Source organism: Saimiri boliviensis, chromosome 1 (assembly GCF_048565385.1).
Source record: "Saimiri boliviensis isolate mSaiBol1 chromosome 1, mSaiBol1.pri, whole genome shotgun sequence".
In the NCBI taxonomy this organism is placed as follows: Eukaryota; Metazoa; Chordata; class Mammalia; order Primates; family Cebidae; genus Saimiri; species Saimiri boliviensis.
In genome coordinates, this window is record NC_133449.1 from 40,240,575 (window position 1) to 40,252,470 (window position 11,896).

The following is an 11,896-nucleotide window of genomic DNA, read 5'->3' on the forward strand; positions in this document are numbered from 1 at the left end:
TAAAGAAGATATTACACAGATTCTGATATAACTCAGGTTTCAAAATCATTTCTCTCAGATAAGTAAATTTAAAATTGGTAGAAGAAAAACAAGATGGAAGAGGATAGGTGAACTGAGAAAGGGTGCAAAAAGGAGAAAAGGAAAATATACTGCAAAAAATAATGAGAAAAAGAGTGAGATATATAAACTGTAGACAGAAGGAAATATTGGGCTCTGCAACAAGCAGCTGCCAGCTGTGATTTGTACTGGTCTTGAAGAATGGAACCAGGAGAACAATGTTTTCTAATCCACAGGGTCTGCAATTACCCTTATATTCGTCATTTGTATGTCAAAAGTAAATTAATTGTAATAAGACATTGTCACTAAATAAATGTCTCCTGCTTGGAAAATCCATGCTTCCGCTTTGCCCCTTCCTTTATGTTCTAGCAGGAGAACTGAACACTACTGTGGAACAATGTTCTATTCTACTGACATCATCTTTTAATTATATCTTCATCAATCCCAACTTTCAAAGCACTTAATGAAGTATTTCCTAAAAATGTTTGCCTTTAATAGGAATGTGTACAATAGAAAAGCAGAAACAGTTTCAAATCCATATGATTCAAAATACCATGTTAGTGTTGCTGGACTCCCAAGGGTGACAGCAAAAGTCATCATTTAGACTTCTATTAAACACAATCGAATTACAGTACAAAAATGCTAGGGAATAGGGAGAAAAGTTCTGGGGCAGTTATAAGATGTGTAAGATATGGAAAGGTTAAATTTTAAAATGAGATAAAATATATGCTCATATACTTTTCTAAATAGGACTAGGCAACTCGCATATAGGAAATGAAATGGACCTATTTTAACTTTCAAATGTTCCTTTCTGCAGTTGGAAGTTTTTATTTTCTTTTCATCAAAACTCTTCCTTGAGGTCTAGGGCCAGCATTGCAACAATTCTATGCTTGTTTGCTTCTGAAAAGCAAGACCCCTTCTACCCTCTGGGTCTAATGGTCTGTAGAATAAGACAATAGACTTACCTCATCTATAAAATGGGCAAAGAATTGTATCTACCATGAGAGGGCAGAGTGAGCTGACAGGTGTAAGGCATTTGAAACAATGTCTGGCTCACTGTAAATGTTGTACAAGTGTTTCATACAACTATTATTAAGGATGAGCTTGTCCTAAAGCTTTGGAAGTTCCATAAACAGTGTTTCCATTCACTTCCCTGTATTTCTTCCCATAACATTGATTGCCTTGTAGTAACATCACATATAGTAAAAATTAACCAGTTGCCAGTCAGGGCTAGTTCCAGAGGTCAACAATCTCTTGTTCTTAACATCCCCTTGTTTATTTATGCCAAAAAAATTTCAAGTAGAAATCCTCTTACATTCTTCAGTAGAGAAGGTTAAAGATAACAACAGAAAAGAAAGAGGAGAAAATGGCCTGAGAGGGAAAGAAAGAACACTTATCTCTCCTGAAAGAAGGGATACCTTCTGCTAAGGTGGAGACATCATGGGGTCTCAGAAAAAGAAGAGGGGCCTTTTCCTTCACATCAGCAAAATTAACCGTATCAACAACACTAAGACAGTGACAGACATTGAAACCAAACCATTTTCTTCTTTCAGAGGTCATAGAATTTCTTTGGATTCTCTTCCATTCGTCCCTGTGTTTTTGTCTTCTTTGCTGTCCTGTACACACTCCCCCAACACCACCCGCTTTGACAGTCTTATCTTGCTATCTATAGTACCCATCGACTTCTTTCTTACTTATCTGTTGGTATATCAAATAACACATTATTTGTGTTAAAGTTCAGTCAGAATATCCATGATTTTGTGTTCCAAATACAGAATAACTGTTTCTGTATAATACCCAGTTGTTTCCAAACAATGTATGCCCACCTCCTTTTTGTTTTTCTTCAAAAAAATTAACATCCTACTGTGATTGATATTTTACCTACTTCTGCCATGCTTTCCCCCCTCATCTGACTTCTAAAATTTATGTTAATTTTATTTTTATCATTTTACATGTCATTTTTCTCAAAAGAACATCCTCTTTACTTAATGGCATCAATTAGGAAAAAGGAACGTAAGTAATACATACGCATCACAGAGACAGATACAGAGTGAAAGGAGTGAACATATAATTTTAAAGGAGTGACTGCAACTGAACTGAAAGCTCCCTCCATTTCCATGAAAAGAACAAGTGATTTTTTTCCATCAAGAATCAAGACAGTACTAAATGCATGAATTTTATTTCAGCATCTGTATTTTTAAAGTTACCATAAGACAGAAAAACTTCCAGATATTTATGAAACAAATCAAATGAACAAATTATCTTCAAAGTATCCAATGAAAGAGAGCTTGAAGCTATGTGAAGAATCGCCCAAAGCACTAGGTCCATCTTTACCACGGCATTAATGCCAGGATCCATTTACAACATATTATGTGGGGGCAGCTTCTTGAATCCCCATTTTGCCCATCATCTGCTATCATCTGACAATCAATAAGTTCAGTATTCATACCCTAGACCTATTTTCACATAATTTCCGTCTCATATATGTATTATTTAATACTTCCAAATAATCAGAACCTTTTTCTTTTTTTGAAGTCAATCAGGATTAACAGCCCTTTTCTTCTGTTGGTCAAAATAACAGAAAACATAAGTGAGGTGACAAAAAATATAAATGGCTCCTATTGGAGATAATTATGAACAAAAAATCTGGAACTAACATTCAATTTTGTGCAAAAATCGATGGTTGCACACTGCCCACACAGCCTGTTAAAAGGGGATTATGCAGATAATCATCATTTTCTGGTTGACACAAATTTAACCATGATATTTAGGCTGTCCTATTTGTGACATTTATAAACCCATGTTTTCTGATTATATATTTAATGTGGGCTTATGTACAAAACTGTTGTTGAATCCCTTGTCTTGTGTATTGTCTAAGGTTTATGATATAAAAAACGATTTGATTAATGTTTAAAACTACTTATTCATTTATTATGCATGTAAGCAACACCTATGTGAAAGTCCATGTGGTGGCTGTTCCTTAGACCGTGGGTAATTAGGAAACAAAAGAGGCAGAATCCTTCCTGGGATCAGTCTTACATTCCAGTGGGAAAGAGAGTCAGCCAACAAGTGAACAAATAAATAGGAGCAGTGAGAATGTTTCTCTCACTTGATATATTCTATCACATTTCCCTTTTATCAGAGAGTAAGAATGACATGGTTTATTGTGTTATTTATTTTACGTGTAATTTTGTTTGATATTTAAATTTTATGATTCAAAATTATGTAATATCATTATTATATTAATATAAAGCCGTCAAGAGGAAGAATGACATATAAAGAGAAAGGGTAGACTATCTAAAGATCTGAGTTTAACTCTCACATCTTCAGTTTTACTTGGGAGATCTCTGTGTGAAGCCTCTGGTTTCTCGTACTCATGAAATTAAGTAACACCCGCCCTTTTTATTTTATTGTTTTCAGAAACAAATAAGATCATGTATACGAAGGTTAACATAAGTAATTACCATGATCTGAACGTTTGTTCAAACCTAATTCCCAATGTGAGGGTATTTTGAGGTGAGGTTTCTCGGAGGTGATCTAGTCTCGAATGGGTTTAGTGCCCTTTTTACAGAGACCACAGAGAGATCCCTTTCTTTTACCATGTGAGGACACAGCGAGAAACCACAGTCCATGCATCAGAAAGTAGGTCCTTATCAGACGTGAACCTGTCAGTGCCATGATTTTGAATTTCTCAGCCTGCAGAAATGTGGAAAATAAATTTCTGTTTTTTCATAAGCTACCTAGTTTTACTATTTTGTTATAGCAACCCAAATAAACCAAGACAGTAATCTGTAAATGTTAGACATTAAGAAATCTTTGCCGAATTAAACAAAAAAATTGAACTAGATTTATTTTCTCCATTAAAACTATGGTGGATACATGCCTGGATATATAAGAGCAGATAAATTTTACATATCCCATTAAAATTTCACTAAATCATTTTGAAATAAAATCTTATAGTATTAGAAAAAAGAATAAAGGTTATCTAATCTATCACCCAGCACCTAAAAGCTCATCCATAACTACCATGTAATATAAACCACAGTTTTAATATCTCTTGTGATGGAGAACTTAGAATTTACTGAAATAATTTATTATGACCATTCAAAACTATATTAAAAATACTTCCGTAATTTGGAGCCAGATGTCTCTTGGTAGCTTCTGCCAAATGGACCTAACTTAAAACACTGGATCTATATGTCCAGGTTGCACACTGTAGAAGAGGACTGAGTATGAGCCACTATTCTGACTGTAAACATCATGTGTATGTTTATTTTTGTACAAGTATGACTTGACCTAACAGTAACCCTGCTTTATTACTTGTTGTCATCCAGATGAAAGCCCATTCCTCCTCCCTATCCTTATTTTTCAGATATTTTATTCTGATTAGGATTGTTCCCAGAACCTATAGATTCTCTCTTTGAGAGAAAATCATGTTTTCTATCTCTGATTCATGTAACCCACATTGTTCAAGATAAAAGTAAATGTAGGCAGGGTGCAGTGGCTCATTCCTATAATCCCAGCACTTTGGGAGGCCAAGGCAGTGAGATACCCTGAGGTCAGTAGTTCGAGAACCGCCTGGCCAACATTGTGAAACCCCATCTCTACTAAACATACAAAAATTAGCTGGGCGTGGTGGAGAGTGCCTGTAATCCCAGCTACTCGGGAGGCAGAAGCAGAAGAATTGCTTGAACCTGGGAGACAGAGGTTGCAGTGAGCCGAGATTGTGCTACTGCATTCCAGCCTTGGCAACAGAGTGAGATATGTCTCAAAATAAATAAATAAACGTAATTGAAAAAATAAATGTAATAATTGTTAAAAGCATTTAACAACTTATACACCATTTAATACTTTTTCCTCATCTTTTTTTTTTTTTTTTAACTGTGGAACTGCATTGGCATTGTATCATGCCACAATATTTTGAAAAATCAGATTATCAATCAACAACATTAAAACAGAACAATTTCTTATACAATTTCAGATATTGTTTCGTTGACACACAAAGGCACTTCTTATAACACTCCATGTCATTCCCTACAATTTCATATGAACGTCCATTGTCTGTTAAAAAATCCAAAATTTCACTTTCTAAAAAATACTCTTACTGGATGTGTACATATGAGCAACGTTTGGTGTAATTTAGTTCAATCAAATCTTTGAGAAAACGATTAGCTATTAAAATGCGACATTTGCACATGCCTAATTCTAAACAGATAGTGAATGTGGCAGAATAACTGATTTTTATCTAAAACTTATAGCATAAAGGGACAAGAGATGGAGCCGGAATAACTAAAAGGTACGGTCATTAACAAATATTTTATTGCTATCTGCTCATCTATCTTTAACCAATCCAATTCTGTTTTTCTATTTCCTATTAATTTCTGTATTTTTTTCTTCGAACCAGACTGTACTTCTCAACAATATATATGTTTGTTAAGTAAGAAAAAATAATCCAATTGTTACTGCAAAATTTAAAGTAGTTCCAAAGAACCTGCATTAAAAGTGCAAGTTCGCTTTCTTGGCAGGACAATTTCCCAGGACTAATCACCGATCTTTTTTCTTTATCTCTTAAGTCAATTTTGGGCTTATTCAGGACCCATATTTGGATATGTTGACTTAAAAAAATACAAATGAATTTTGTTAATTTACTCAGCAAATGTGAAGAGTCTACTCTTTCTAGGCAGAATTAGTTCCCACACTCGGAAATAAGTAGATAATGAAACAGAAGAAGGAAGTATCAGACAGTTATATACTGGCAATAGGAAAAGAAACAAGAAAATGTGGCAGTGATGAAAGTGATGGGATTTCATTAGATGGGCAGTCAAGGAAGGTCTCTTTGAGAGACTGCATTTCAGATGGTTACCTGGAAGATCCAAAAGACAGGAGACAGAGTATACGGGCACAGTTGGAGTAGCTAGTGCAAGTGAGCTGAGAGAAGCTGTCAGTAGCTCTAGGGCCTCCTAGGTGAGAATGGAGGAGACTGGATTTTATTTTTATGTGTGATGTGAAGTCATTGGAGGGTTTTAAGGAGAAGGATTACATGATCTTATTGTCATTTAAAAAATATCGCTCTGGTCACAATGTGATTTTAGATTGCAGATAAAGGCAGAAAATAATTAGGAGGTTATGCTGACACAGAATGACAAAGGAGCGAGAGTGGAAGGAAGGAGGTAAGTTAGAAGGAGATTATGAGTATCTGGAGTAGAAAGGCAGTTGTCAAGATAGAACTGAGCAGAATGAGGGAAAGAGTGCAGGGGTATGTTGAGGTGAGGAAAGGAGTAGAACGCTTTAAGGATAAGTTCTGGAAAATGTTGACTTGGACAAACAAGTCAATGCTTGGACTGGACAACTGCATTTGTGGGGGATGACAAAGGTCAGAAGAGGGGCACATTTTGGAATGTCAGATTGGAGCTGTCTCTGAGTAACTCAAGCAAACATGTTTAGTCGACAGTTGGTTATCAAAAACTAAAAGGAGTTGAGGGCTATTCAGTGAGTAAGGCTAGAGGCATAATTTTGAGAGTCCCAATTATGGACGGTATTTAATGCCAAGAAAGTGACCAAAGAGTCACAGGATATATTTTATCATTAATGCATTTTTTGCTTTCTATCTTTGCTCTGTGGTTCTTATTTCCTCTTCACCCTCTCCTATTTGTTGTATTTTTGGAAAGTTGAGTTTTGACGCATTTATTTCAAAATGTACTCTTTAATAAGACATATATGGTAAAACAAATATTTCCATATAAGTAAAAATGTACATATAATGAAAAGTAAGCCCCTCTCCTTACTCTGTCCCTAGTCACTCACTTCCTCTCAGGAAAAACAATTTGGTTTTTAGTTTATACACATATAAAACGATACGAGTAGGAGTGCATGAAATATATTATTCTATTCCTTATTTATTTCACTGAAAAGTAGATTCCAAAGTTTTCTGCATATGGTGTATTTTGTAGTGTGTCACAATTTATGCATCTAGTCTATTGAAGGACATTTTGGTTATTTGTATCATTTTATTCCCCCCTATTTCTACATTATCGGATTTTTGCTTCTTTATATTTTCTTTACCTCTAGTTACAACACCATCTTTTGATTCCATTTTATATCAAGGTCTTTGGAAGTACTGACCATAATTACCAAAATTCTTCTTTCCTTTTCTCTCTCTGCCTTGCTACTTCTAATGTGGTTTTGGTTCATTTCTGTAATGATTTTATTGTTACCTTCAATGCTTCTCTGATCCCTGTCCCTTCAGTTGGTTTTTGCTTGCTATGTTCTTTTTTCTCGTTTGCTTTTTAGCAACTCTGTACATATTCCTTTGGATATGAGCATTTTTCTGTGCATTTTTCATCTGTGAATGGAGGCCATCCTATTCTGGCCTGCTCTTTGTACATGTAGTGGATAGAGACACTCAATAGCTTTTAATAGGGATTGTTTTCTCAGAATATTTTCCACATAGGTAGACTGGGTTCCCTGCCCTGGAGGCACACCGCTCTCAGTCCCCTCCAGAGGAAGCATATGCCCTAGACACCAGGTCAACATATGTTATGCATGCCTTATCTGGATTTCTCAGGGTGACTTGGTATTTATGTCTGTTCAGTTGAATTTAGCTAGTGAATGCAAGGTAATTCATGCTTTTCCTCTCAATTTTGTCTCATTTACAAATTATTTATCATGCTAGGAATCATGGTTGGGGACATAAATGAGACATGTTTGGCCATCACTTTTTTCTCCCCTATGGTTTTAATGCACTGTGGTGTAAAATCAAATTTCCAAGTCATTCTTTCCCTGGCCAGCCCACATCCCCAGCCTTCACCATTCCAAGAAATGAATCACTGGGTGGTCCCTCAGGATGCTACCATTGTTTTCAGAGAAATAAGCACCCTGTTTGAGAACTGGAGATGTAGTATAGTCTTTTAGCTTTTTCCTATTTTGTTCATTAAAGAAATTTTATACATTATTTCTATTTATTATGTTAATGTTGATTATTTTCATGAAAGGAACCGAGCAAACACTGCTCTTCTCTTCAGACTTCTGTTAGTTTTTAGTAATTTACAATTCTCCAGTAATTCAGGCATTCTTTCTCAGCAAATGAGCTCATTTACTACGAAGCAGAGGAAGCTAATTTCAATTTTCTGACCTCCTACTTATTTAAGTATCCCCATTGCCCCTTCTTCTCCAGAATCTGTGCTAACATTTTGCATATATCACTTCATTTCATCATTACCTATGTGGAGTAGGGATTATTATTACTGTTGTATAAGTAAGTAAACTGAGGCTGAAATAAGTAAGTATTCTGGAATTACAGACAGTTTCTGGTGAAGCCCAGTAAATTGAGCCCAGATTTGACTCTATATACTATGCTCTGTGCACCATTCAACCACGTGAATTAAATTATTAGATTTAACTGATATTTTATTATATATTTGACTATTATACAGACCAAACATTGGAACCTATTTATACATCAGGGTACACTAAGAATTTGGACTCTCATAGTTATTGTATCTTACTACCTGTTTTCTTTCATGGAGAGTAATTTGAAGACTTAGTAACAAAGTTGTAAAAGTGCTTAGATGTGTGTTGTATGAAATTATAGTAGGTGTTCAGTAAATACTCATTTTTCTTTTGTTAAAATCACACCCGACATCACTGACCAAGAAAAAAAAAATCGATTAATTGACTCAGGATATCAATCAGCATTCCTTAATTGTACTAATAGTGTAGCCACCTACCCAGTTCCCCATGAGGGGCAATTTAAAATAATCCCAATATTTAAAAATCTTTGGTTTACTTTCTCATATCTGTACAACACAATCCCAAATCACTAAGTTGTTTCTTGAGGCTAGGGAACATGTCGGAACTTTGAAAGTAGGTAAGGTGTACTGGTCATAATAGGGATTTGAGGTTAGATGCATGTGGGGTTGAATGCCACATTTGGCATTTATTTGTTATTTGACTAAGAACATATACTTTATTTCTCTGAGGTCTTTGTAAATCAGCTTTGTAAGGAGAAAATTTAAGAAAAATATAAGATTGACACAAAAACGAATTGTATAAAGGGAGAGAACGTACATATGCATCAAGTAGGGTTTCAACTAGTTTCTGCTTCTTTTTTATATACGGTTGTATTGCATCTTTTGCCATCCAAACCAGCTGTTTGTTTTTCATTTCTAACACCCCATAAGCTGATAAAGAATCCTAAAAGGCTGGAAAAACATGACACATGAAGCATTTTACTCCTTAAGATGTGTCCCAAACACTATTTGATGTGCAAAAAGATTCTCAAACCCTTGATAAAAGTGCCATGGTAAAGGGACCTTCATAGGCATACATTAAAATACGAATACATTTTACACTCACACACACACACACCCACACACCCATTAACTTCACCAGCAATTCAACTGAACTGTCCAATAAGGTATTTCTGAAAGAAGAATATAAGAAGATAGCATTAGACATACTTTTTCTAGAAAAAATAAAATTGCTTGAAGCCTTTCAAAGGACAAATCTAAGAGCCCTTATCAAGGAAAGCTATTTCACTGCTTTAAGGATTTGTTATGAGCCCAGTAAGGGAGAAAAGAAGTATCAATACATATGGGCTTGAAAGAAAACCTGGGCAATAAAGGACATTTCAATTTTTAATTTAATATTTAAGTGAAAGCTATGTCATATTCATAACCCTGATACAATGGAAATCAATAATTTCTCAGCTAGCAAAGAATTCTGCATTTTTTTTTCATTTTACCTTTATATGTAACTCAGATTAGACATGAACTAGGCACAAGGTAACATTTAGTTTGCAGGTGTCCCAGTTCTCTTAACACAAATCCCTCATGGACATTTTAGGAACCACCACCACTGGATTATCCAGGCAGCTCACACCAATTCTCTACTTGCAAACCCCTGATCCACAGTATAGTAGAAAAAAGTTGCATTAAATGCAAAGAAAATTAGCACACCAAAAACATTCCTCAATAAGCAAAAGTGCATTTCAATAGCTCATTGACTCATATTAAACATCCCTCGATATCATGAATACATCTCCTGCTGGCACCCTCCATTTGTTGGTCACATGACTTTGCTATCAAACCCTCTCTTGTGTCCACACCTCATCTGATGCCTGGATGGATGACTGGTATGCTCAGCTGCACCAGCCTCTGCTAATGTATTTGCAGCACTTCTGTCCCGGTGTTTTCTCCTAACAGACCTACATACTCTCTCAGCCATCCTGGATGCCCAGAGCTTCCTCTGAGTGCCTTTGTGTTAGTCAATTTGCATTGCTATAAAGGTAACTGAGACTGAAATCTAAGCGGAAGCTGAAAAACCTCATTCGCTCTTCAATTCTGTGCAGCTGCAGGCTTAACACCTTATGGAAGCCATCAAGGCTTACAGCTGTGCCCTCTGAAGCAGCGGAGGCCTGAGAAGTGACTTATGTGCTTTGATCCAGGTTGAAGTTGAAGTGTCTTGGATGTGGGGAGTAGCTTCCTGAAGTGGTGCAGGGCAATGACACCCTAGGTATAGCCTCCAAAATCTTTCTTTGCTCCTAGGTCTCTGGGACTGAAATGAAAGAGAATGCTTGGAAGATCTCTGAAATGCCTTCAAGATCTTTTGTTATTGTCTTGAGTATTAGCACCTGGTTCCCTTTTAATTATGTGAATCCTAGCAAGTGATTACTCTGAGGACTGCTTGAATTCCTCTCCTGAAAACACTTTTTCTTTTTCTACCACATAACCGGGCTGTAATTTTTCCAAACTTTCCACTTTGCTTCCCTTTTGATTATAATTTCCAACTTTAAGACATTTCTTTGCTCCCATATCTGATATAGGCTGTCAGAAGCAGGCATGTCATATTTTGAATGCTTTTCTGCATATAAATTTCTTGCACCAGATATTCTAAATCATTACTCCTAGGTTCTAACTTCCACAGATCCCTATGGCATGAAAACAATGCAATGAAGTTCTTTTCTGGGACATAACATGGGTGACCTTTGCTCCAGTTCCCAATAAATTCCTCAGTTCCATCTGAGACCTCATTACCCTGGCCTTCACTGCCCATATTTCCGTAACAATTTTGGTCACAACCATTTAACAAGTCTTTAAGAAGTTCCAAACTTTCCTTCATCTTCCTGTCTTCTCTGAGCCCTCCAAATTCTTCCAAACTCTGCTTGTAACCCAGTTCCTAAGCTGCTTCTTCATTTTCAGGTATCTCTATAGTGACACAACACTCCTTGAGGCTAATTTTCTGTGTTCATCCATTTGCACTGCTATAAAAATATCTGAGACTGAGTAATTTATAAATAAAAGAGGTTTATTTTACTCACAGTTTTGAAGGCTGTGCAAGAAGCATGGTGTTAGAATCTGCTTCTGGAGAGGCCTCAGGAAACTTGCAGTCACAGCAGAATGCAAAGGCAGATCTTGGGTATCACGTGGTGGGAGCAACCAACAGAAAGGAGAGGAGGAGCCAGGCTCTTTTAAACAACCAGCTCTCTCGTGAAATAACAGAATGAGAACTCACTTATCACCAAGGATTTGGTACTAGGCTGTTCAGGAGGGAATCTTCCCCCAAGAACCAAACACCTACCACCAGGCCCTACCTCCAACCCTGGGGATTACAACTCAAACTCAATATAAGATTTAGAGTGAACAAACATCCAAACCATATCAACCTTATATATTAACAGGGGAAATATTTAACATTTCTTATGTCATCTGGCTAGTAATGGAATTTAGAGTTAGTGAGAAGACCCATGGGCTTAAGCAATCCTCTTGCCTTGGCTTCTCAGTGCTGGGATTACAGATATGAGCCACGGTGCCTGGCCTACTCATAAGCTTCCATTCTTATG

General features: G+C 36.3%; 1 protein-coding gene across 1 annotated transcript in view; it reads right to left on the bottom strand.

Annotated features, from left to right (window-relative positions):
• Positions 1-11,392, bottom strand: part of SLC8A1 (solute carrier family 8 member A1) — a 517,065-nt gene extending 505,673 nt beyond the window's left edge. The window contains exon 1 of the mRNA XM_074396354.1: positions 11,375-11,392. The gene's annotated coding sequence lies outside the window, so the exon portion shown is untranslated. The remainder of the gene's footprint in view (positions 1-11,374) is intronic.
• Between the last annotated feature and the right edge of the window lie 504 nt (positions 11,393-11,896).